The 26,604-nt window shown below is 34.7% G+C and overlaps 1 long non-coding RNA gene across 4 annotated transcripts; it reads left to right on the top strand.

Moving 5' to 3' along the window:
• LOC122034749 lies at window positions 1-26,177 on the top strand. Of its 4 annotated transcripts, none has more exons than XR_006126774.1 (6): window positions 1-312; window positions 896-1,032; window positions 3,279-3,406; window positions 22,443-22,594; window positions 22,683-22,770; window positions 25,494-26,177. It is a non-coding gene; the product is annotated as an uncharacterized LOC122034749 (long non-coding RNA). The 4 variants fall into 4 exon arrangements; XR_006126775.1 differs by having other exon boundaries at window positions 1-326; window positions 22,465-22,594; XR_006126773.1 differs by having other exon boundaries at window positions 1-326.
• Window positions 26,178-26,604: the final 427 nt, after the last annotated feature.

The raw sequence follows: 26,604 nt of genomic DNA, 5'->3' as shown, positions 1-26,604 counted from the left end.
GATGCTGCGGCTTTTCAAAGAAGACGAGCGATCTTTTATGTGCGACGCTTAGAGCCTTAGATTGACTGCTCTCTTCGTTTTCTCCGAGCAGGTAAGCTTTGCTAGGTGAGTTTTCCAGGTGATTTTTTATGAATATTTCTGCGAGATGGGAAACCCTTCCTCGCATCCCAAAACCCTTCCTTTGTCTTATTTTTTGGTTTCTTGAGCGAGCGGGAGTGAGGTGGGAAGGAGAAGACGCTGCAGCCTTTTCAAGAAGACGAACGATCTTTTATGTACGATGCTTAGGTCGCTCTCATCGTCTTCTCTGAGCGGGTAAGCTTTGCTAGGTGAGTTTTTCAGGTGTTTTTTTTATGAATATTGCAGCGAGATGGGAAGCCCTACCCTTCAATCTTGCTGCACATTCTTCAGGTTCTTTTTCTGCCACTAGGCGATTCTTGTTTAGTAATTGGAACTCTCTTTTCTCTGACATCCCCAATGCAAGACCACATCAATTTCTTTTTAGGCTTCAGCTTTGTTGGGAGGTCAAAAAGCCTAGGCTCTGTTTTGGTCTGTTTGCTTGTCTTAGTGTTATTTATCCAACGCTTGACATTTCTCAGTTATTTTGGTTTACTACACCAAGTTGATGTAAGTTTCTTTCCTGATATTCATTTTTATTGTCTATAGTTTGCTGGGTTTTTCAACTTCAACATTTCCAATGTCTATTCCATGTTCATTACAGTAATCATATCATACTCTTGCATGCTAGGTTGAACTACCTTGAGCAGATATTGGATCCTCTAGGGTTTTACAACATAGGATTATAATGATATGGTTGAGTCTACTCGAGATGCAATGCTTTGCCTTGTGTTTGAACATTATTGCATAGGATTATAATGTTATTCGTTCATCTTTCCAGACAAATATAGGGTTGTCTTTGGACAACAGCGGAAGATTGCCTGCTGTTTCGGAGGTCAATCACTTCTCACTTCTCCAGACGTTTCAAATATCTCTTAACATTATTGCATCAGCAAAAAAGTGACACAAATATTCAAGGTTTTCTTCCCGCCATAAGCTTTCTGCCTCTTTTTTCTTTGTCATGTTCTATCTTACTTTCTTTATGTTTATAATTGGTACATACCCTAGTTACATGCTTCATTTGCTACAGTTTCTAATGTGCTCAGGGAGCTTGCTCTTTTACTGACACTTAAGTGCTTGACTTTTGACTTCTTAGCACTTCAATAGATGAAAGCTCTGAAGAGTTAAAAATGCTTCATTTTCAAATTTTCTTTTACTAGTATAGTATACCCCAAGGAAAGAGGCATGGTTGATACAACTTCTTATGAAATAAAACTAAACACAATGTTGCTTATGTGGTGTTAAAGTAAGATGAGCCAAGTTGTGCTTGGTCATTTTTAATCCTTATTATTTATTTATGAAGTCCTTGTCAATTTTTCCTAACAGAAACTTTTCTAGCCTTTTAAGCTCATAATAAAATGACCTTTAACTTGAAATATGTTGCTAATAAGAATTAGAAACATGAGTGCTTATAGAAAATGTTGCTCTTATTCAGCCTAGGTATGTTAAGAACAGGAATAGGTAGGAAAAGTTGATAAATGATTGTTGGTAGAGGATGACGTAGAAGGAATTAAGTAATCAGAAAAAGGAAATGAGTAGATTAATGATTTGATGGTCAAGAAAGTGAGAGGACTAAAGGGGGATTGAAGTGACAAACATATAAGGCAAGGGGAGGAGGGTAGGAGCATGTTTGAAGAATACGAAGTGCTTTAAGGAAGATAGGAGATGGAAGCAAGCAAAATTGCAAGGAAGGAGAGGAAAAGTTCTTTTCTTTGAAGAGGTTTGGAGAAAGTGGTTGCTATGGTTTAGAAGGGGGTGGTGTGGCGGTTGAGGAGGAGAGGGACTGACATACAAAGTTGAAATCAGTGGTTTGTTACCCACATCCATTATTTTTCTACTCATCACTTTTTCATTATGTTCCTTTTTTCATTTATCACTCTCTTTTTATTTTTATTTGTTGCTTTAGGTTCTTTTAAGTTCACTTTTGCCCCTTGTTTTCTACTTTTCATTTGTATTTCTTTTTTTAATTTCCATGATTTTAAATAATACAATTATTTTTATATCATTACCGCAGCTTATACTATTATTCTTTCTTTTTCACTCATATTTTGTTACCTTTTTATTTATTTTTGACAATTGGCTCCTTCCTGTCATTCATCTTGCTAAATTAAGCTATTTTTGATGTTTTAAATTTTAGATATGATCCTCCTGCAGAATTTGAGATCCATACATGATGATTAGAATCCTTAACAAATTTTCCATTGAACCTTAATTATCTGCATTACAAGATTCTTTTAAGCATATTGTTTTCTTAATATTCCCAAGAGATTTGATGGGTGTAGATCCATGTCAATAAAATTTGATATGCTGGCATCAATGCACGACTCCACCCTTCACGACTGATTATTAAGCATATATGGTTTTGTACATTTGACTTAAGTATAATGTTGCAAAATGATTCATTTGTCTCAGATTCTTAGTGCATTGATTTCATCTTCTTTTATATCCTTTCATACTGTAGCGAAATTTTATGAGTGCACAAGGAAAATAACTTAGCTTCCCAAGATCAATTAGTAAGTTGGCTTTGAAAGTTTTGTTATGTTTTATACCCTAAATGTTTAATTGATGTTCTAAATTATTGATACATCATATTAGAATTTAAATTCTAGCGGAAAGACCATAACTGACCATAACTAATGCTCGAGTGATGACTTGATATAGTCTTCCTCATATATTATAAATGCACCATTCTTGTTGATTAAAGTTCAAATGCTCTTTAATTTGTTCATTTGAGAATGAACTTTATTGGTGGCACAACATGAACACTCATGGTCATGGCAATTTTTATATCATATTCTATTATCTCATTGCAAGATATGATGTGAAAATTCAGCTTGAATCCGAGTGTTATGGGCTACTGACAAATGTATGACAAAATTAACTTATTTGTCTATCTACTTTTTAATGTTTGCAAACAGACAAAGATTGATTCCATTTCATCGAGAATAATGAATACATCTTTAAGCTTCTCTGCTCCTGACATCAAAACTTCAGAAATATATGCACTAACACCATGTCAAAAACAAAAAGTCTATCAATTTCTATTTTTTTTAAGCTACACAATTTTCTTTAAAATATTGCATTCTTATGAAATATGAAAAGTGTTAACATTCTTTTGAAGCTATCATTTTTTATTGATATGAATTTTATTGTCCATGTTTCAGGTCATTCAAAAATTTCCACATACTGCAACCTATAAAGCATTTAAATTACCAACTTCTTTAGATGTTGAAAGCCTTCTTAATGCCAGTTAGCAGTTGCTTCAATATGTTGTTCATAGGACACACAAAAGGTACACAAGTCACATCCACAAATTACTAGATATTATTTAAGATTTTATTTATTTGCTGGAAGAGCTAATGGGCCAGAAGAGACTTGGCGCAATGGTAAAGTTATCTTATAACCTGGAGGTCAAGGGTAATGCTATGTACAATATATTCTCCCCAGAACCCCACATTGGTTGGTGTTTTGTGCACCGGGGTGCCCCTTAAGATCTATTAGAGAACCATTCTTTGATGCAATATGTTGCTCAATTAGAAGTTTCATTTTTCACATGCAATGACAAAATGGTGTCCATTGGCCCTCCCCAGACCTTACATTGCCTGGAGTCTCATACTTTATTTATGATAGGTATCCAAGATGAGTATTTAATGGAGGAAAATAATATACGGTGTTTAATGTGGAAGTTGGTATGAGCCAGTCTCGGACATTTTCGTAAGATGAAAAAAGTTGGTCAAATATTGAATTTGTTCTAAAGTTGATTCAGAACTTGATTTGTTCTAAAGCTCTTCTGAGCGGGTGTAGGCAGGTATCACTGATTCTACAAAAAAAAAAAAAGGACAGCCTAGTGCACGAAGTTCCCGTTATGCGGGGTTCCGGGGAAGGATCCATTGTACGTAACCTTACCCTGTTTTTCGCAAGAGGCAGGATTCGAACCCGTGACCTTTTGGTCACAAAGCAATAACTTTACCGTTGTGCCAATGCACCCCTTCAAATTCTGATTTAGGAAAAAGTGATTCAAATTCAAATGGAAAGACTAATGTGACCCTCATTCCTTTGTTACACATCCAAATCCTTATACAATGCAGACATTTCATTTACTAAATTAATCTTTCTATTTTGATGTTATTTACATGATTAGTTTTCACTTTGGCTATTCCATTTCTGTTTTATAGTTGATGGAAAATACGTGAATGCTACTGGCCTTCATACATGGTGTCCTTGATGACATTTCTACATAACTGGGCCTCTTGTTGCTACTTTTGGCATTGAATATGTGACATTTCATCTTTGGGCTCCTTAGCACAAGTATGAGACGCTACTCCAGACCTTGTGAATTTTTCTCCTCTAGGGAGAATTTCATCATCCCACTTGGTCTAATTAATGCAAACTATTCTCCTAAATCTTTCTCCCCCTTTTGCAAAAATGCCACCTAGAGTGTTACCTTTGATTGCAAGTGCCTCCAGAATTTGCCTTGGTTCACAAAATTTCCCTTCTGGTACTTCATAAAACCCTAGTAAAGGTGGGGTAAAGATGATTATGTCAATAAAAACCTACTCTAAGGCATTTTGCCAAAAAAAGCTAAAAATTTAAAGAGCATTTAAAACTAAAACTGAGAATGCCAATTTTCAAACTCAAGGTGCATTTTGACAATAATTAATATCTAGGGCAGATTTTACAAAAAGGATAGACCTTGGAAGAAAGGGAAAACTTCCTTTTAATGATGAGAGTTGTGTTTTTGTTGCAAAAGAAGACAAGCAATGTTACTAACCCTTAGTTCTTTTAAAACTAGGAGGTGAAAGTTTGTTTTTATGAGGATCCCTTGGGTGGAGACTAGCTACAAAGAATTAAGGTAGATGAGACAAATGCTATTGTACCAAGAAGCTAGGAAGGTCTTTATTACATATTTAAAGTTTCTGTCTATCATCCAATCATTTTGCAAGTACAAATTTGCACTGTTGTTAATAAATTTTGTTGGATCAGACTTTCCTCAAATGACAGCCAGTTGGATGGGATAAATTGGCATAAAAAGCCTGAGTTTCTTTCCTTTTATGATATTAGGCCCTCTACCAGCACCGGCCGTGAATGGCCCAAAGCCATTCACTCTCCGATCGAGCCTATCTTACGGTACCCTCTTGCATGCGGTCAAGCCTATCTACAATTAGGGATATTTTCTCCCTATCGGTCGAGCCCTCCAACTGAGTTCGGCCCTCTCCCACAACTGCATATGCGGGATTTCAATTTGGTCCAACTTGGATTTAGTCTTTCCTTATTTTTTTTTTAAATGTGAACCCTAAAGCTTTGCTATTTGTTTTCTTTCCTTGAAAAATATGTCAACGGTGGTTGTAAAACATTGATTTAGTTGTCCATGTGTGAAAAAAAAGGTTATTACCAATATAAATTCTATATTAAGTTGCAATATAGTGCTGGGCTGCCCCCTTAACTGGAGGCTGCATTTATGATGCCAAATATAAAATAAAACATTTTCATGTGCAGTAACATAACACTTCTCCCTGCAAGTTATTCTCAGTTACAATAATAAAATATGCGGACATGTAATATTCTTGTACTTTTTGTGTCCTTCCACTTATATATTTGGCTCCTCTTTAGTAGGTCGTGTCAAGGCATCAAGTGTAACAAGTCAAATAATTGAAAATGTAGCTGGTAAAACATTGCAAACTGTATGTATTAGCACTTCCAATGCATATTTTGAAACGACCCTAAGTTTTTTTTTTTCATGTCTCATATAACAATCCAATAAATAAGAAACTGTTTGTAATCAATAAATCAGTCATACATCCTGGGGATCTAAATTAAAAACTACTTTATTCTCCCTAAATCATAAATGATGTTTATTTATTCTTTATGCGGAATCGGAAGGTCCTTGGGAGTATACTGTCTAGCCCAGTTTGGTCAAGGGTCGAAGCCTCCAATGTCGTTTGTTTCCACACCTGCCACAAACCAAATCTAGTAAGTTTAACTCAGCACCTCCAAACTATAGCAGCAAAATTTCCTTAACTAATCGCATGCATCATTAAATCTATCTTTACTTGGAATTTGTTTTCAAACATACAAGTAAACAAGCATATAAGCATTTTTTCATAGATCATTAAACTATGAGTATCACACAACATTATTTTTGAGTATCCTTTAATCATTACATTATGGAGCATTTTCCTTTAGCGTTTATTGTATATCATTCTTAGGTGGAGATGCATTAGTCATCATTTATCCTTTGTTTGATTGATCAATCTGTTTAACCTTGGTACCAGGTGGCGGGGTGCTAGCAACTCTCGTGGCAGTGGCCAAATATGGAAATCTGATGTTAGGGTTCCTCTGGGGCCTTGTCCCGTAAACGGGGTCCCTCTGGGACCTTGGCCCTCGCAGAATTTCCTTTAATCCTTCTCATTATGATTTATATACATACATATCCTTTCCATTAAGGTAATCAAGCATCATAACTCTAGCACATCCTATTAGACTACGTAAAGTCTAATAAACATACATATCATTAAACTTTGCATCATAAAAAAAAACATGCACATCATTAATCTACAAGAAAAATCTTATAAACATATACAACATTAATCTACGTAAAGCCATTAAACATGGATGTCATTAATCTACAAATGTCTAATAAACATGTAAACCATTAAATTTATGTAAAGCCTAATAAACATGCTTGTCATTACTCTAAAAAGTCTAGTAAACATGTAAAAAAGGTAGCCCGGTGCACGAAGCTCCCGCTATGTGGGGTCCTCGGGAAGGATCCATTGTACGCAGCCTTACCCTGTTTTTTGCAAGAGACTGTTTCCAAGATTTGAACCAGTGACTTTTTTTGGTTACAAAGCAACAACTTTACCGTTGCGCCAAGGCTCCCCTTCAAAAGTCTAGTAAACATGTATAACGTTAAATTTATGTAAAGCCTATTAAACATGCTTGGCATTAATCTACAAGAGACTAGTAAACAGGTATAACATTAATTTATGTAAAGCCCATAAACCTGCATATCATAAATCTACCAAGAAGTCTAGACAATCATCTACAGTACTCGTTTATTTTATTGTGTTGTGATTACTCATAGCGATGCCACGACACCTATCTTCCTCGGACAAAAAGGTGCCTAATTATTCATCAGACCTGTTGTTCACTCTTCCCAACAACCATTCGAAAATCTGCTACATACTACCCTTGAACTCCCCTCGAAATATGCTGCCCACGATCTCAAACAATCCTAAAAAATATCTGCTACATACCACCCTCAAGCACCCCTCAAAGACTGCTACGCACGACCTCGAACAACTTCCAGAAATCTGCTATGTACCTCCCTCAAGGACCTCTCGAATTCTGCGACACACGACCTCGAACAACCTTCCAGAAATTTGCTACGTACCTCCCTCAAGCATCCCTCGAAATCTACTGCACACGATCTTGAACAACTTTCTAGAAATCTGCTACTCTTAGCCTTCAAATCCACCTTGAAAACCTGCTGTAAATGATCCAAATATCCCACAAAACCTACAACTTGAAGCCCTTCATCCCCCTTGAAAACCTGCTGTGTATACATGTTCAAAGACATAGGGAGAGAAGTCGAAAACCTGGCGCGTTTACAGATTTGAAGGTATAGGAGGAAAACCTACTACATGTACAGATTCAAGGTGTAGAAAGGAAAGGGTTTAAGAGGTGCCTTGCTCGGAGGCTTGGTGTTGGCGCAGGTGACGACGAGGAGCAGTAGTGCGCGTCCCTTTGGCCTCGTTCTTCCTTCCAAGGTTGAAGCCAAGAGCTCTCCCTCCCCCTTTCTTTTCTCCCGTCGAGACTTCTCCCTCCTTTTCTTTTCTTCTGCTGAGAGCCCTCTTTCCTCTCTCTCTCTCTCTCTTTTCCTTTCCTCTTCACCGCCCCTCTTATAAGAACTAAACCCTAGGGTTAGGTCTAGTCCTCACCAATTGGGCCGAGCCCATGTGTTAATTAGTTGGTTATTAGCAAATTAGCCCCCCCCCCCTCTCCTTAAACAATGTTGTAACTTATGTCTTAACACTCTCTTTCAGATAACTATTCCACAGACACAACCTGTCCGAAAAAGTACACGTAATACTCTATTAGAATCCAGAGTTTCTATTTTAGAAACTTGTCTTAATCTATTAGAAACTGAACTTGCCCTCCTAAAGGAAGGATGTTATCCACCTGAAGAACCCAGTCCGTCATCCTATCTGCAGGATCCTTACTTGGATAAAGGTAAGAGTCCCCTTGTTGAGGAAGCTCCTAATCTTGAATTTGTGTTTATCAAACATATAGTATTTGTAATACTGGGCTTACTCTGGATATTCGTGTATAATGTACCCTTAATATTCAAGGCCATGAACTTACTCTTCATGTTTTCTTAGATAGTGGAGCCACTACCTCTACTATTGATGAAACTTTACTTCTTTCCTTTCTGCCCTCTTCTCTTATTAAAACTACTAATACTCCTCTCCTAACAATTAAGTTGTGACAAATTTGTTAAAATTGTTCATCTTTGTTTCTTTACCAACTGTGGTATTTTTAGTCCTCCTTTAACATTACCTCAATTATGGACACGACCTATGCCTCATAAATCTATTCCTCTTATTCTTGGTTTAAAATTTCTAATTTCTCTTGATCGTGCTCTCTTACTCACTAAGGATTACGCCATCTTTCTTTCTACCCCTATTATTTCTTCTATTCTTTCTGCTTATCCCTCAGAGGTTCACGCTGGGATCCATAGTGGAACCCCTCCTGCTGAATCTTGCAATCCAACCTCTTCTTCTTCACTTTGTCCATGTACACCTAAGAACCCGAAAGTAACGCTTTCCTTACAGGAAAATTAGAAATATTTGGCTCTTGGAGCCCTGATGACTCTAAGCCAGAAACTTACTATCAAGATTGTGTGAAACCTTCTTATTTAAATGCATTATTAAGTAAACAAGCTACTCTAGATGATATTATTTCTAGGTTAGAAAAACTTGAAATTATAGGAGAAAATCCTACTAAATATTGAGAAAAGATAAAGTCTATTGTAAACTTAATATTATTAATCCCGACTTAACTATTAAATCACACGACTTGAAATATTCTAACTGGGAAATAGAGGAATGTAAAATGCATATTACTCAACTCTTAGCTTTACAAGCCATACAAATGTCTGATTCTAGACATAGGAGCCCTGCTTTTATTGTTAATAAAGGAGCCGAACAAAAACGAGGACAGTCTAGAATGATATTTAATTATAAACGACTTAATGACAATTGTCATGAAGATGGATACAAAATACCTGATAAGGATAAGCTAATTAACAAAATACAAAAATCAAAATGGTATTCGAAATTTGACATGAAATCAGGGTTTTGGCAAGTTAAAATGCACCCTGGCTCTATTCCCTAGACAATTTTTTCTTGTCCTGAGGGTCATTTTGAATGGCTAGTTATACTTTTTGGTTTGAAAGTAGCCCCTTAAATCTTTCAAAGAAAAATGGATGATATTTTTAGACCAGTAAACGACTTTACTTGTGTTTATATAGATGATGTTCTAGTTTTCTCTAAAACCAAAAAAGAACATTATGCACACTTACATATGATTTTTAATCTATTTGAAAAACATGGATTAATCATTTCTCGTAGAAAAATGAAACTTGCTGTCCCTTATATTGAATTTTTAGGTAGTCTTATTGGTCAAGGAAAAATAACACTTCAAGCACATATCTCAAGTAAAATTTTAAATTTTCCTGATAAAATGGAAGACATTAAAACACTTAGATCTTACTTAGGATTACTCAATTACGCAAGACCATACTTAAAAGACATTGGGAAAATTAGTGACCCTTTATATAACAAAACATCTCACACAGGATAAAAATATTTTAATCCCATTCTCTGTTTGAATTAGTGACCCTTTATAGTTGAAAATAGTGTAAGAAAAGATAGTTGAATCCCATACTTAAAAGACACAGGACAAAGATATTTTAATCCCATACTTAAAAGACACAGGAAAATTAGTGACCCTTTATAGTTGAAAATAGTGTAAGAAAAACATAAGTTTGAATGCTCTTGCAATTCTATGTTTTGTTTGTTTGTCAAAGTTTGAAAAATCCCATCCCTTGTACCAATTATTACTAATTAAGGAGCCCAACCGAATCATAAACCCTATGGGGTTAGACAATAATTTCTATGAGGTTAGACAATAATTATTATAACCCGAGACCATTTTTTTATGTTTGATATGATCCTCCATTCACATCAAGTCTTGTTAGTCCCAACTCTTTGGGGAGTTATATAATTCATGAAACAAGAAAAAATGTTTTAATCCTTCATGTAGCGTGAATTCGATTTTGCTGTCTCGGAGTCAATTTGTAATTGAAATTTAAGGTCCATAGAAATCTTAATTAAAATATTTCTCATCTAATAATATTCTAGATCATAGCATGCCGTTTCATGGTTTTCCATAATGCTATCTATTTATCAAACTTTTCCTTCAAATAAAAGCTCTGTTGTGGTTCTACTATTGAACAGTAATGATTTTCTTTAGTTGTTTGTAAGGTTTAAAATTTCGACCCGTGCCGAGATTTCGGTTTTAGACCGGAACGATACGGTTTCGGTATCATACCGTGCCGATACAGTTTTGATATTTTTTTATTAATATATAGTAATTATTAGATAGATATGTTTATTGTATATAATTTTAAAATAAATTGTATATTGATTTTATATAAGTTGCTTGAACAACTTAATATGGTTAAAAAAAATAATTAAATATAATTTTCTTTAAAGATGTATTAATTACTCGAATTAAAATTGATACATCATAATTATATAAATTAATTGTTTATTCATTTAATTAATTATTAATTTAAATCTTATATATTTAAAATGGTAAAAAAAATTAAAATATAAATTAAACAGCAAAAAATAATAATAATAAATTATTAGAATATAAATATGATTTATTAGAATTTTTTATTTTTTTTAAAAAAAAATTTAAATAAATTTAAAACAGTAAAAAGATTTTTTTTAATATCAATTAATTTTTATTTTTTTTTAAATTTTAAATATATTTTATAGGGATAATTTAATTAGGGTTTATAAAAGCCTATTCAAAATATCACACTTAGGAATTGTTTAATTAATTAAAAAAATTTCGTTTGTAACAGTGCCCGATCTCGCGATCGCGCGCTGCGGAGCGCGACGCCTCCGTCGACGGTGGAGGCATCGCACAAAGCTTCCGGTTCCGGAGGAGGCACCGCGCGATGCTTCCGGCGTCGGTGGAGGCGTCACGCGACGCTTCCGGCGTCGGCGGAGGCGTCGGGCGACGCTTCCGCAGTCGCGGGAAGCGTCACACGACGCTTCTGGCCACGGAAGCGTCGCGCGACGCCTCCACTGCCACTGGAAGAGTCCTGCAACGCTTCTAGTGGCAGCGAAATTTGTTCTCCTACTGTGCAGGTTTCAGTTCGTCACCGGAACAGTAAATTTCAACTGTTTCTGGCGGCACAGCTCGATACTTCAAACCTTGGTTGTTTGTTATCTTTATGTTCTCTATTTATCTAAAACAAACATCATTCAACTTTCTCCATTTTTACCATTAGCATTTTTTTATATGATAAGAAAATTTTCCAGCCATCAAATATTTTTGCATCATGAATCTTAGTTGATGGCATTGATAGATCTAAATTTTTTGCATTTAACCAATTTTTGCATCTTTAGAAGAAATGATATAGTTTTCTAGCACTCATTTATTACATTTATGTTGTTGTGCATTGATTCAACACCCAAGAACATGCCAATTCGATAAGTTCTAGTCTTTTTAATGCAGGTTTCTCTGCATCTTCTATCTGATCTTGTAAAGGAATACTTTGTGCCAATTTTTGCATCACCATTCCTGTGTATTGTAGTATGAGATCTGACAACGAAATTGCGGGGCTGCCCCTCAACAGTTTAATTTTGCAGTTTGGCAAAATTTATGAGGTTGAGAGATATGAACTTATTAAGACAAACATGGCAACTGTTCTTTTCTCATTTTGTCATACTAATACTATTATTTTTATGTATAAAAATTTGGTTGATGGACCAAACGAATTTAGCTTACATGAAACTATATTCTATGTGTTCGGCTAGTTCTCATGATTATATCTATACATTCAAACATCAATTTGACCCAATATATTAATAGCAATGATTTTTTGAACACGAATTGAATTTTTTAAATATATTTGTGTTTAAAAAATTGTTGCTCTCAATATATTGAGTCAAATTGACGTTTGAGGGTATAGATATAATCAGGAGAGGTAGACGAATACATAAGAATTAGTTTCATATCAATCCGAGGTCATTTGGTCCATCAGCCGATGTTGGACTAAATTGGCTGATGTACCAAACGTCAAATTGACCTTTGAGAGTATGGATATAATCAGGAGAGATAACCGAACATATAGAAACTAGTTTCATGTCAATCCGAGATCATTTGGTCCATCAACCAATTTTATCTAAAATTGACTTTGAAAAAAAAGCATATCAATTTGCTCAAAATTTTGATTTTTTGATACTGAGCGAAATCGAACATCAGTCGACTAATAAGGGTAAAATAGAAAATGAGTATGTGATTTGATAATTTTGAAACTACCCTACATGATTTGGTAATTTCAGAAACTTACCTGCGTAGTTCGGTAAAAAGCCATTTTTTTTTGCTTCTTATTATATGATATGGGGATGATTATATTCTTGAATTTTCTTGGTTTTCTTTAATTAAGTGCTAAGTTATGCTTTTGTTTCTTATTGGAGCTGGTTAAATTTTAGGTCACATCTAAGTATGTTTAATCTTTTTTGCATGAGCTTTTGTTTTATGGTTTCTAGACCTTTTTCACTGTCTGTCATTCTAAGACTAACTTTCTCCTCTATCTTGGGAGTATCTTTCCACTTGAATTTATTGGTCTTTTCTTGATATTCCTCTTCCAAATTGACAACTGACAATTGTCAACTTCCTTTTGTCACTTTGTTGATCTAGAATTGTCATACTTTATGAGAGATACTGTGCTTTTTGCATTTCAATCTGTAGTATATGGTTTTCTGGATATGTACAATCTCTTAACTTCTTATGTTTGCTTTTCCTTTTTGGATATCTGATTTCCTAAGATTGTTTATTTTTCTAATGCTACCCTATCATTATCAGAGATAATTATCACATCAGTGAGGTTGTGAACAAAATACATATTTTTCACTCTGACAAGATTTTCATGGTAATTTCTTTTTTTCTCATGTCATGTATCCTATTTGTCCATGTTAAATGTTTGACTTAAATTATATATATATATATAGAGGAAGCTAAAGTATTCTTCTCTCATGCATTTTTTATTAGAGATACATGATTAGATAACTGTTGTAGTTCATTCACAACATATTTATCATCCACTATCTGCAATGGAGGTTCTTACTTGGATAATTGGATCAAAGTTTAAAATTTTGACTCGTGTTGAGGTTTTGATTCTGGACTGGAACGATACGGTTTCGGTACCGTATTGTGCCATGCCGATATAGTTTCGATATTTTTTAAATATAAAATATATTAATTAAAAACTAAAATATTTAACATAAATATTTAAAAAATAAACAAGATAAAAAATAATCTTTTAAAAAAGGAAAAGATATGAAAATAGATAAATAAATAAATAAAAATTTTATTATAATTTTTAAATTAAAATAAATGAAATATAAAATTAATTAGATAATTTTATTAGGGTTTAATAAAGTCTCTTTAGATTATCTCTATCATAGCTAGGAGTTGATTAAAATAATTAACATTAAAAAAAATTTGAAATCCGACACCACTCGCGAGCCCGCACGACTTCGGCACTGTCGCGGGATTGCGCGACCAGCCATGGCCTTGGGATTGCGTGACTCCGTCGGCGCGACCACGTTGGCCGCGCAACCCCTCTACAGTGACAGCAGGGTCGCACGATGCCTCCGCGGAGGCAACGGAAGGGTTATGCGACCCCTCCGCTACTGTTGCAGGGTCGAGCGACCCCTCCGCTGTGACCACGGGGTCGTGCAACACGTTGCACCTGTCGTGGGTTTGGTGCCTGGGTCGTGCTGGTGCCGGTCGTCGAGCGGAACGAGACGTTTCGCCTGTTTTGATTGTTTCGGCACGACACTTTAAACCATGAATTGGACATAAGGCTACTAATCCTAGTAGATCATAGTAAATATTTCTAGTTAAGTTTGCTAATGTCTATAACAATTTGTGCTTGCTTGGATAATGGAGGTGGATGTTATACTCCAACTGCTATTTATTTGAATTGGTATGACAATCTAACTATGTTGTAAGGACATTTCTGGAGAGAAGAAATCATCCTGAGATCTTTGTTTTTGATTTGTCAATTTAGTGAAAAATTAATGATTGTTAGAAAATATTGTAATATATCATTGAGTTAACAATTGAGGCCGCTGAGGGCAGGATGTCATGGTTAGACCCTCTAGTGATAGATCGAGGATCTAGAGTTCGAGACTCAGTTGAGGTGTAGTGTTGAAAATTTTTCTCCTTAATAGGTAGTAGATTTGAGAATGTTGGTTGTCAGGATGAGTCTTCATTTGTACTCCTTGTCTTTTGGGTAAAAATAAAGTAGTGATTGGATGAATCTCCTTGTCTCTACTTCTGTCGAAGTAAAAATGAGAAATTGATAATTTTTGTTTCCTTCTATCCAATTAAACACAAGTTTATCTCATATATATATATATATATGATAGCTCACCACAGAAGGGGAGCCTAGGCGCAACGGTAAAGTTGTTACTTTGTGACAAAAAGGTCACGAGTTCAAATCCTGGAAACAACCTCTTGCAAAAAATAGGATAAGACTACGTACAATGGATCCTGAGACCCGCATAGTGAGAGCTTTGTGTACCGGACTGTCTTTTTTTATAGCTCACCACACCATTCACGTGTGATTAATAGTTGCACAACAACCTAGTTTTGACAATTATCTTATTTTTCCTTGTTATAATTGAGGGTAGGAAATCTTTGGTTATTGATTTTTAGTGCATATGTACATCCTTGTAAATTTACTAAATGTCTTTCTTGTTGGTATGACCTATATTTTTCTACTTTTTATATGAAGAGATATTTGCACAGATTGCCCAATTTTTTCAATTTGGAACTTGTATAGATGTAGTGCATAGACACATCATGTATATTTGCATTTGGTAGTTTCCCCAAATCATGAAACATTTGCAGTAGCTTGTATACTAAAAGTTTTCGAAATTCTTTAATTTGAAATAGTCGTTTGAGTAAATTTGGTTAATTTTTATGTTGATTTATATTAACTTCTGATTTGCGTTGTTTAAGTCATCAACTAATCATAATCTTTATGTTTTCTATTCCAGAGGAAATTCTACTTCAAGTAATTAAAAACTTTGAGATGAAAAAATTTCTTTTTAAAATTAAATCTATTCTGGGCATATCTTAATCAGAATGTTCTGAAAGAGATGAAAATTATAAATCTTGTTTGGAAAATAAACTCCCAATTTTTATATTTTTTTAAGGGAAAAAAATTCAAATATGTTTGATTCGAAGCATTTTCTTAATAAAAATAATTTTAGTAATTGAAAATCTTGTCCTATTTATTATTATGCATATATCAATAAATTACACGTTAAAATTATATCCAAGCAATTAATAGATTTATGATATAATAAATTATATTAAGTGGATAAATATCCTTATAAATAAAAATGCCTTTATTATTAAATAATTTATAAATAAAACATATGGAATTAAATTATCAAGGAATTGCAAAGTGTAGTTTTCTATGAAAAATATATAAGGGTGAAATAAAGAAAACAAATGTGGTAAAAAATTTGAAAAGTTTTAAAATACGTGAGCGGTGTAAATTTTTTAACTGGAATTATAAATTATAAAAATTAGAGCTTTGCATCAAAATGAGATTAATGCTATCTTCGTTGAGGCCTTATGTTAACTCTTCTTATCGTTAGGGTTTTGCATCTTCAAATCTATTATTGTCATAATATTGTTGCTTTAATGCTTATCTTTATCACGTTACTTAAGGAGTTTTGCTTTTAATTTTGTATAATACAATCGACATCAATTGAATTTTTTGTCACAATTATAACAATGTTGCCTCAAGAACACTACTACAGTGGATTCATATTAGACTACTTGGTATCTTTTTATACAGGCTTTTGTTCACATTATGCACTGTTTGTGTAGTATGTCTTATCAAGCACTAAATCTTTGATCTTCCTTTTCAAAAAGAAATATTTCATTGTGAATGAACAATGGTTGGAATTGGCAACTACAGGTCTACACTGTACTTCATTAGTTATATTTCACGAGGAGGTGCTACGGTTTGTGTTTCTTTATTTTATATTTTCCTAGCATGTTGTGAGGTGCAAGGGATGTTTAAATTGTGTTTCTTCATTTTGTATTTTCTTAGGTACATTTTTCAATTGTTTTTTATTTTTTCATGGTTGTAAGATTCGAGATTAATGTTTCTTCCATGACTACTTTCAATTGATCTTTTAGGATCGAATATAATGTGGTAAATCGTAGTGTAGCCAAATCATGTCATGTAGACTAGATATTAGTTTCTTCTTGGCGGCATAAAACAATATGCTTTGTTGGTTATATAATTTTGTGGTAGGACTTGGATGTACTTGTGACTCTTAGAAATTTCTGTAGCTTAAAAAATATCCTAGTATTAGTATTTTTCTGCTTTTAAGTGTTTTATTTGTGTATTCTTCTTTTTGCTGATTTATGTTTCAAATTTATTTTTGGTTGTGTTATCAATTGTCAAATTTATTCTTCAAGTTTTAGCTATGGGTGATGTTTATAATGTTTTGTATCTTAGGAAAGATTTGGAGACCTTTTAGAAGAAGGTATGTACCTTGTATTTTATCTTAGAGGATCAGTTGTAGTTGATCTATCGTCCTTCATTTGTGATTAAAATAATTCTCAAGCATATAGACATGCTTTAACATCATGTAGCTCATATATTTATAAACATAACTTTATGCTTAACATCATGTGATAGGGGTGTTTACTTGTAGCTCCTCATTGATCAAAGAGGATGCAGGCATAGCTCCGTAGGTATTAACAAAAAAAAAGAGCTCCGTTACACTCTAATAATAACTATTAGTACATGGTCTCCTTGGTTGTAGAGGACAAGAATACCTTAAAACAGAATTATTTTTTTTAATTTAGCAAGATAAAACGTACGTATTGCTTTTGATGCTCAAACTGAGCTAAGACTTTGGAATTCTCCCTCAATGTCAATTTTACTCTAAATGTAATTATGCTGAGAAACAGGTCAAAAGGACATTATGGACATTTCAGATTTCACATGCACGTATGACTCGAATTCTTTGATCTCATTTGGTGATCCAAAGAATCGATTTACATTAGAACAAACCTTGTTGCCACAGTGCATTCATAGAGTTGTGTTTGTGCCAATTCACATTGCAAACCTACTTTGTTGTCATGGTACATTCATTCAAAATTCGTTCTCATGTTACATTCAAATCAAAGCACAAAAGGAGAGGTGATTCCTTTAGTAAATACGAGCTGTTTCCATTTGCATATTGAACTGATTTCAATAAAATGATTTTCGTTTAATATAATCCATAATAGCACGTGCAAGGTGTTGCACCAATCAGTATAACAAATCCAGTCTGACAGAGCACACATGAATCATGGAAATTACTCACTTAGCCAATTTTTAATATGTATTAGAAAATTGCATATTTTTGTTGCTAATAGGAAACATTATACAAAGAAATGCCATCGAGTTATCTTTCTAGATAATAGTCATCATAGAGTTTGATAAAGAATTAGATAACACTAGCAAATGTAAAATAGACGATTAATAAATACTCCAGTTAGGCGATGTGAAACTATGATAAATATGTATATCAAACGAGGAAGAGGAAAATAAAAAAAAGACTTGATTAGTAATAATAAAATAAGATAAAATTTATTTAAATATAGATGATGATATAATAGGAGATAGAGCTCAATAGCGTAAAAGGATTCATGCAGCCGACCCCACCTAATGGAAAAAGACTTGATTATTATTGTTATTATTTATTATTATAGCAAGTGCAAAATAGCTATAAGTAGTCATCATAGAGTTTGAGCCCTTATGTTCATCAATGAGGGGACTACCTAAGCCAAGAACAACTTTAATAAATTTTTTCCATTAACTTCATGATATCAGAATCAAGTTCCATGCGCACTGCACTTGTCAAGATGCCCTTTATTCTCGCTCCTAGGTGCAACTTATATAGATTAATAATATAATGTTGGCTTTAATTTAATGTTAATTAAATGTTATAATTAATTAAGGTTTATAATGTTTGGCTTTATATATATATATATATATAGGGTAGTTTGGTGCACGAAATTCCTGTCATGCGGGGTCTCGGGGAATGATCCATTGTACGCAGCTTTATTCTATTTTTTTGCAAGATGTTATTTTCGGGATTCGAATTCGTGACCTTTAGTTACAAAGCAACAATTTTACCATTGCACTAAGGCTCTCCTTCCAAAAAGTGCAACACGAGTACTTCCTAGGGGTCATCCATCCTAGTACTGCTCTCATTTAAACACGCTTAACTTCGAAATTTTGACGGGATTCGATGCTTAACTTTGGAATTGTGTGTCTGTGTTCACAAAATAGTTAAGTTACGACTTTAGATTAATTATATATTAATAATTATTAAATATTTAATTATGTTTTTAGAAGGGGAGCCTTGGCACAACGGTAAAGTTGTTGCCATGTGACCAAAAGGTTACGGGTTCGAATCCTGAAAACAGCCTCTTGCAAAAAAGCATGGTAATACTGCGTACAATGAATCCTTCCCCAAGACTCGCATGGCGGGAGCTTCGTGTACCGGGCTGCCCTTTTTTTTTACCTTAAATTTAATATTAATTTTGATAGGGTTTATAAGCTAGGACAATGCCATCAACTTAATAATTATTTAGTTTATAATACTACTTAGTTAATGTATAGTTAAACTTATTTAGATATCATTATATATTAACTATCTTTAATTTTAATATTAAGTTGAATTTAGAATTTATAGTTAGTTATATGAATTATATTCTTTGTCATTTAAATTAGCTATATAAGTTCACTGCTTATTTTTGGAATACAAAACAAGCTATACTGAAAGAGATTAAAGAAATTGAATTACTATTAAATCATTTCAACATGCTTCAACCTATGTTGAAGCATGCCAATTGTTGACACTGGATAGTGAAAAGTTGTGTCGTTCTAGCCAAGTTTTAAAGTTGTCCTGATTCAGAGTTTTGCTTAGATGCTGAAACAATACTATTTTGGAATGGTATTGTTTCTTTTCGATTGGGTGTTGGTCATTCCAAGGAGGAGATAAGAGGAGGTTGATAAAGAACAGTAGGAGGAAGTGGATGAGGTAGAGGATAAAGGGGCGGATAATGCGGTAGATGAAGAGGGGGAGGAATATGACTTTCTTGAGTATCATAGTGGAACCTTGTTCTACTTTGTTGCTTCTTTGTTTTGTTGTTCATGGAGGACGTAGGCGACTCATGGTTCTCGTGGTATGTATCTCATGCCTTTTCGCTTGCTGATTGGTGGGTCAAATCAAAGTTTTTGCTTGTGTAGATTGACATGAAATTAAATTTGATTCTTGATTCTAGTCAAGCACCAAATCTTTGACACAAAATTATCCGATTGTCGTCGACATGCATGCAATGACATGATGCGTAAAATGCAGCAGTCGTCATATATATATATAAACAGAAATTAGGTATGCTGCATGCTCAATAAGAAACATGTATCAATAGCCGTCAAAGCAAGTAAACATGGTATCAGGTGTCCATATCCAATATCTAATATTCAGTATCTGGTATCTATATATCCAATATCTAATATCTAGTATCTGATGTCTGATATCTGCTAAATATCATATAGATAGTAACGAGAGATTGTATCAACATAGAAACGAGTAGCTCAAAGATTGAGTGGAAGTATCAAACACAGGAAAAATAAGAGTGAAGTCAAGATAAACACAGTATCTATCTGAATATAAAGCTCATGCATTAGGGTCAAAATACTAAAGAGATAAAGCAAGAAGTACCCGCCTTAATTTGTCGATCGTGCTAAAATACATCCCACGCTGTGATGCTCGTCCCGTACTATAGTCCTGCATCAATTAATATATATATTTTATTCAACTAAATTCATATGAATTAAATAGTTAAATAAAATCCCTAAACGAACTAGGGTAACTCTAATCAAACACGATCTTTGATTAATCCTAAATTAATGTTTAGGTCTTACAACACAATTCACCACTTAACCTAGAGTTAAGCTAGTGTAACTTCAATTAACCCATTATTAAATCCATGGAGTAAATCAACCTAACTAATCTATTTCATCTTCAACCCATAAATCAATGCATTCCATTACCATCACATATTCTACTCCAAATCCAGCTAACCAATTCTTACTAATCAATTGACCCAAATCTGAATTTTTAAACAAGCTATAGATCCAAACCGAAAGCTTGAAATCACCTACTTACCCTATAGCCAAGCTTCTCCAACAATCCCCCACAATTCCAACGGCCACCCATTGAACAAATTTGGCCGGAAATCTGGTAGAACACCCAAATCTACATAGCTATAAATTCTGCAACCAAAATTTGATGGTCAGATAACACATCAGCGACCAACAATTAAACAAAAGGAAGGGTAGGGATAAAGAAACTCACTGTACCCTTTGTGAACCAAGAAACTCCTCTAATGGTTGCGATTTAGGAGATTCTGATCAAAATCTTCATCCTGTGCAGACGCGCGGCAACAGGGAGGTCGAGGCTATGGCTAGGACCTCCCTTCTTGGCCGGAAATCCACCCACACGGCAGCGACTCGAAGGGGCAACGGTCGGACGAAATTGGTGATCAAAGGAGGAGAAAATAGCTCAACCGGCGGTGGATCGAAGACGCTACGAGCCGACGATCGATCGATGCTAGCCCTCGACGAGGCAACGGAAACACCAATCGGCGATCGGGTGAGATCGCGTGAGAAGGGCATCGATGCGAAGAGGAAAAGAAAAAGATCGGGAGAGGAGAGGAAGAGTGACGGCTAGGGCACGGTGAAGAGGTAGCTCGTGTGCTTGGTTTCTGGCGAGTGTTCACGGCCAGGGATGAAAGAACAACGGCCGGATTGAGGCTTAGGCAGTCGACGCCGGTGAGAAGAGATGGAGGTTAGCGCACGGGTGAAGAAGATGAGAAAGGGGATCGGGTGAGAAGGCGTGCGGTAGTGAGGGAGAAGAAAAGAAAAGAATCGGGAATTTGTACTTAGGTTTAAATTCATTAAAACCTAAGTTAACTCTTCAATCAACTCTCACTTAATTGGAATATCCAAACTGACTCTCCTACAATTTAATAATTAATCCCCTTAAAATATACCAAATAGGTTCCGAAAAATTCTTAGAAAATTTCTAAAAATTCTTGAAAAATCCAATAAGATTATCTGTCAAATAACCTTATTATTAATTATTATTCGAGTGCCGTATTTTACACTTTGTGTGTGACTGTTCTGCAAGAAATTTCACTAAACATCACAAGGGTATTTTGGGTAGTTGTGTTGGAGTGAACTTTTAAGCTTCTTCTATTTCTCTCCCTCTTATCTGTTGTATAAGAGAGGAGTTGCCATCTTCTATCTGTCAACTTTTATCAGGAATCATAGTCATCAGTACTTGTTGAAACTTGAATCCGAGTCACATTTACTATTCTCTGGAGCCAACAGTTCAAGTGCTATTGGCAGGCATTGTAAATATAAAAGCATGCATACATATTAAGTACTCAATAATGAGATAGAAGAGAGCTAAATAGATGTACATTTTTGCTGTTTAATTCTTTCTAAATGTGGTATATCTTGACTGTACCAAGTTATATAATATTTTCCTTGTTTTGACCAAATAGGAAGAATTATTGATCTGATTGTGTTGTTTTATATTAATTTTTTGACATGCAAATTTTGTAGCTCAAAAGGCTATCAAGAGACATACAGTTAGATAACTGATCTTGTGGTATATTCATGCAATATCAAGCTCTGAAATGACACTAAAATTACAGATTTCATGCATCTTTTATTTTTCAGTGCATTATATGTTATCTAAAAGTTATGTTGTTACTAGTTGGTATAGCTGCCATTTTATCCAAAGCAGTATTAACTTTTTGTATACAGTAGACAAATCCTAGCACTTGATGAATCTTAATATGTTTTTGAGTGGTTGTAATTGTTAAAAATTCAATGCAAATAACTTAGTTTTTGTCAGCTTGGGGTGTTTGAAATGACAGTTTGGTTTGCAAGCTGTCTCAAATCCAAGTGAAATATTCCTGAGCGAACATTTCTGACTCTGAAGTATTAGCTGGCCTTGCAGTAGCAGTTATCCTTGATGGCTCACGAAATTTCGTGATTGAAATCCAGGTATTTCTGCTTATATGTTCAATTTATTATTTAGTTTTCTTTTATTGAAGAAACCAATAATGGCTCACGAAATATTATCTCTTGCTAGAGAGTTTCCGGTGCTCATCCATGGTCGAATCCATATTTTGTTTGTCATGGCCGCAAGCTGCCTAGTGTCAACCCAGTAGTAGCATAAGGTTATGTTTTTATAAACCTTATGTATCTGATATCATATAACTAAATTCAAGTGCTACCTTGTACCTTTTTGTTACATCAGTTTCCTATATATGGCTATATCTACAACTTTTCCTATTAAATTACATGAGTACTCAACTTGCTGGTATCATTTTGTGGCTGATTGTTTTTGTAGCTTTCTTTTACATTTCCTTTGATGCATAAGGCCTGTCACTTCTGTTACCCCCTTTCCCATGCATTCATATTCTGAGTTCTGAACTATAGTAAGAGATACAATCTAGGATTCTAGTTTCCTTGAGGATCTAGGTCGTGGATCCTTGCACTCATTTTCTTTCAAGAATTTGGAAAACAAACATGTGATGCTGCAAGCTGGAAGATATTCTCATCATCTCATAAGGATATCAAGTGTGCCTATGAGTTGGTGTATTTTAATGCCCAACAAAGCATTTTGCAACCTATTCTTGTTACAACTATTCAAGGAATCAAATATATATTTGCATGGTTTCATCTCTTATTTGTGTCGGTTGTCATGAATGAAACATTATTCTGCTTGGGCATCAAATTTGAGATGAGGTCAGGATGAAGAAAATTACTTGTTTAGATTTTATCATTTGGTTACCAACAATGCATTTCTGTATGAGGCGAGTGATTGGGTTCACTTGGTCTTTTGAGATTGATAGTGGAGGAAATTTGCAACAACAATTAGGAAGCAATGATCATGCAAACGAACACACTTAAGGAACTCCAGCATGATTGAACAAACATTAATTAATAGGAAAATCATATACCTATAATATATATAATCTGATTCAGCTAATTTGTACTTGCAAAATAACTCTTCAACTTTAGTTTGGTTTTGGTTTGAATCAAACCAACTCTCCACATAATCATAATATCCACTGCTGTTCTAATTATGTTTTAATTAAAGTCAGGCTGGTCTAAATTTTACCCTAAATGTGGTTTATTAATCTAAAACAAGGTTGGCAGCATCTAATCCATACACAGTTTCAGAATGGTTTGACATGAAAATGGTGCCTGTTTCAGTTTTTATAGAAATCAATACTGTAAATCAAAATTTTAGACCTTGCTTGTTTATGATTGGTACTGGTTTGCAGCTGGCTGTATTGAGTGTTGTGTCTGTGTTTGTATGGGTTAAGTAAGAGAATTGTGGTTGTAATGCACAACAAAATCAGAATTGCAAAATATAATTGGTCTGACTGGTATTGACCAGTGTGTGCTCCACTCTCTTATTGGCAAGCGTGTATGTGCAAGATGGTTGGTCTTGTACTAGTAGCAAGTTATCTATGTTGGTAAATTTGTTATGAGCACTATTCCATGGTAAGAATGCTGAAACTTTAGTGTTTTTGAGTCTTGTACAACAAAACAACATTTGACGACGGTTCCTAAGTCCTAATTCTCTATGTTATGTGGTTTGGGAGTATTATAATAAAATTACCATGTGGCCAGTAGTTTTCCTCATAAGAGGCCAGAATCGCTAGCATTGTAGCTATAGAAATAATCTAAGTTCCTTTCTCTAGCAATAGAATACATATTTGTACACTTGAAAGTGTTTCTTAATAGTCTTTCTCTATCTAGCATTTGTTTTCTAGGATTTGTTTCAGTTATAAATTTCTCCTTCTCCTTCCCTTCTCTTCTCTAACATGAAAAATATTTCATTTTTTTTTTTAAAATTCCTGGCCATTGTGTGTTTGTTGGTTTGGATGGGCTGGGCCTTATAGATCATTTGCTATTTTGGCTTTAATATATGCATTCTTTATTTACCTTGATTATTTATTTATTTACTAGGTAATGGTGTTTTTTTTAACCCATGTTACATAGACACCATACACTATGTTGGCTACCTGCATACTTTCTCCATTGCAGTACTTTGATCTTGGTAAGACATATTTCTACTGGTTTATGACTCACGCTGTCATGAAACTGACAGCTTTTGAGCTTGCTATGTGATTAACTTTGTTGAGGGTATGGTTAGCCAATTGTTCATTAAGGTAGTGTTTTCCTTGTCGTAGGCAGAACATTTTTACTTTTAATTTTGTGGTTAGTTCTTATAAATAAATTTCACTCGTAGCTACATTTAGTGTGGCAGAACTTGTATGCTTGAGGTTTTGCTTAGATGTATTTAAGATACATCCATTTGCTTTAATTTGAAGTATTAATATATGAACTTAAAATGAAGAAGAAAGATGGAATTGTATTAGGTGTCAGATAAATTGATTACATTAGTGCAACTCCGAAGTCATTTAGCAGTAAGCATTACTCTTGAGTGTATGAAATTATAAAGTTATTGCATATATGCAAAAAAGCTACTTGAGTTATCTTGGAGCAGTGTACCACCATATATGCGAACTAATATATGGAGACTTCTTCCTGTAACTCTTCAACTTTTTCAAGTTTTATCATAGCTTTGCTTATTAATAGAATCTTTATTTATTGAGGGAATACATTTTTTTTTTAGTTTCTATTTCAACATATTAGAATTTTTGGAACATTTAAAAAGATTGTTCTATTCCGTGTGTTATGTATCATGACTCGTACGTTGCTCTTGTGATAGAAAGTGACTAAACTCTATTGTTAAAATCAACATTCCTTATGGTGCACTTCCTGTTAATCCTTTGAGTATATTGAATGTGTAAGTATCCTGTGTTGGTTTTGATGTGGTCAATTAAATGACTGTGTATTTGATATCTTGAGTTTGAGTGTGCAGAGACTTAGGAATGCAAGAAGTCGAGCGGAAGACGCGATGGACGAGAAGGATGACGCGGGAATCGAGTCGATGAGCTCCGTGCATTCGAGGGACGAGAAGCTACAGATGAGTACACCGATGGAGCGAGAAGGACGTGCACATGCTTCCGAGGGACGAAAAACCGGAGCGGAAGATTGCTCGAGGAGAATGTCGGAGTTAGGTTCGAGTGAGCTCAACTCTGGAAAGCTAGAGGATCACCCAAGCGACCGGAGAAGAAGCCAAAGACTGGAGAAGGCGTCATACGGTCAGCACGTGGCTGACTGATCCGGGTGCCCAGACCACCAAGGTGCCTGACAGGCGCCTCGTCGTAGGGTCGTTGCTGTGGATCACTTTTGGGTCCATGTCAATAACGATCCGGGCGCTCGGACATGGAAAAATTTCATCTTCCAGCCGTTGTGTGAAGATGAAGTTTGCCTCGCTGGAGGTGCCCGAATCACCATCCAGGCGCCCTGAAGTCTGCCATGTCATCTAGTTTCAACAAAACACACTTTGTAGTTTAATTACGAACTGTCTTTAATTTCTGGACTTTCAACGCTTGTAAGGAGAATCTTAGTGAGCTTCCATTGCTTTAGGATTAGCAACTTTCTTGGTTGCAGATCAAGTAAAATTCTGTTTCTCTTTTTTTATGTTATTATTTTTGAATTAGCTAATGTGTGTTCATTGCTAAGCTGAAAAACAATTAAAGTGTCAAATTTTAACTTGCATGTAATTCACCCCTCTCTTATCGACAGCACCGGGACCAACAGAATGTGTCGTACAATATCATGACATTCCTAGCTCTGAACAGTTGGATGATGAGATCAACATGCTTCGCCAATTCAATTTGATTTGATGTTTTAGGATATGGTTATCATGCTGTTTGCAATCATATTCTAAATTTGCATATTCTTTATTAATAGATCTTGACTGCCCAAGATGTTACTTTCTTCCAACATGCTCAAATTCAGAAATTGTTGGAACGCATTCTTTATACATGGTTAGATTTAATGATTGATTATTTTGACCAAGTTGGAATTAAGTTAAACATTCTTTCCTTTTGTGTAATCACAACATTAATGATTCCTTGGGAACT

Source organism: Zingiber officinale, chromosome 11B (assembly GCF_018446385.1).
Source record: "Zingiber officinale cultivar Zhangliang chromosome 11B, Zo_v1.1, whole genome shotgun sequence".
Classification (NCBI taxonomy): Eukaryota; Viridiplantae; Streptophyta; class Magnoliopsida; order Zingiberales; family Zingiberaceae; genus Zingiber; species Zingiber officinale.
Note: the sequence above shows the minus strand (reverse complement) of the source record. Positions and strands in the feature narration are given on the sequence as shown.